Source organism: Equus quagga, unplaced genomic scaffold (genome assembly GCF_021613505.1).
Source record: "Equus quagga isolate Etosha38 unplaced genomic scaffold, UCLA_HA_Equagga_1.0 HiC_scaffold_2623_RagTag, whole genome shotgun sequence".
NCBI lineage: Eukaryota > Metazoa > Chordata > Mammalia > Perissodactyla > Equidae > Equus > Equus quagga.
Window position 1 is genome coordinate 1 of NW_025793362.1, and position 1,669 is coordinate 1,669.

At 61.8% G+C, this 1,669-nt stretch overlaps 1 pseudogene; it reads right to left on the reverse strand.

Moving 5' to 3' along the window:
- Window positions 1-47: 47 nt before the first annotated feature.
- The window catches only part of LOC124232128 (aflatoxin B1 aldehyde reductase member 2-like), a 4,835-nt pseudogene continuing 3,213 nt past the window's right edge, over window positions 48-1,669 (reverse strand).

Below are 1,669 nucleotides of genomic sequence, written 5' to 3' on the forward strand. Positions count from 1 at the left end.
TCGAGGCCCCTAATCCCTCCCAGAGACATAAGGAATATTCAGGGAGGGGAAGGGGGCGGGGTCAAATGGGTGGGACTGCAGGGCCCTCAGTCTGAGCAGCAGTGGGAGTCCTCGCCCCAGGAAAGCAGCCCCAGGGACTCCCTATGTCATGCTAAGGGGACCCAGGTTACCTCCTGCACTGACGCAGACCCCCAGCTCACCGATTCCTGTAGATCTCCGCCAAGTTATTCCCAAAGAAGCGGCCCGCAGGCTGTTTCCCGTCCTTGTCCTCGTACTTGTACTTGCCGGTCAGCAGGCCCCCTGCGGGATGGCTGCCATCAGACTTGCTGGCCCGCACTGCGCCCAGAGGCTGCTCTGGACTGGGGGGGATGGTGGGGGACCCCGGAGGGATGGAGGACAGCCCAGCCTCTGGTCACACCTCTCCCTCCTTCCCAGGTCCTGGACCTGGATTTCCGGTCAGGAGTAGGCAGACACAGGACAGGGCCAGGAACGCCCTCCCCCAGCGGAGCCTGCCCCACTGCAGCCCGTACCAGCCAGAGGGTTGTAGGCGTAGAACCTCAGTCCAAAGTGCCTCAGGCAGGGGAAGAGTTCCTTTTCGGCCTGCCGGGTGGTGACGTTGTACATGCCCTGCAGGTAGATGGACCAGCTGGAGTGGGTGCGGGTCCCAAGGGGAGGCACCCCAAATTGCCCCTTGGAGAACCCTCTGATCAGACCCTAAAAATCCCAGGATGTTGACAATCAGGGCACATACTTAGTGATGGGGAGGGGTCGTGCCCATGGAAAATTCATTCATTCAGCCAACATTTCTGAGCACCGATGACGGGCTGGACATGGGACTTCCAACCAGGAGCCAAAAGGACAAGGCCCCTACGCTGAGGATTTAATAGCAAGGTACAGTGTAGACAAGGATCCCCAAGAACAGGGGCAATGACGACACACTGCTAGGTTCTGTGACCAGTGCCTGGCTCCACACAGCTGCCCCAACATGTGCTGAACAAATGAGCAGGAGACAAGCAGAGCCTGAGATGTCAGGCTCCACTGTGGTGGGGGAAGGCTTCGAGAGGGAAAGGCATCCAGTGAGCCAGAGCACTTCTGCCAGGGGACGAGGGGGCAATGCTCCAGGCTGAGGTGCAGGGTGAGGAAGCGGGAGAGACAGACAAGGGGCCCATGCAGGCGGGAAGGGGAGCTCACGCCGGAGCAAGCAGGTGCCTGCTGGCCAGGCTGAGGAGCTTGCACATGGTCCCGGGGCCACCTGGGAGCCACCTGCAGGCTGTGAGTAGGGGAGGGGCTGCCATGTGGATGGCACAGGGGAACTCGGAGGGGTGCAGGGACCCCAGGATGAGCAGGCGCCCTGAGACGGAGGCCTCTGCAGCCCGGCCCTCACCTGGTACACGGTAGGCATGATCCAGCCGTTGCTCTTGCAGAGGGTGCAGATCTCAGCCACCTCCCAGGCGGCATAGTTGGAGAGGCCCAGCTCCACAAACTAGCCCTGCAGGGGAGAGACGGCCGTTACATCCCACAGCAGCCCAGGAGAGCTGCAAGGGAGACCGGGGTGGGACCTCGTGAAAGGGTCTGTCCCCAGCTTCACTCTCCTGGGTAGTGACAGGGCAAGGAGAACAGCAGAGCTCCTCCGAAGCTCAGGGGGCCGCCCTCACCTCCTGGTGCAGCT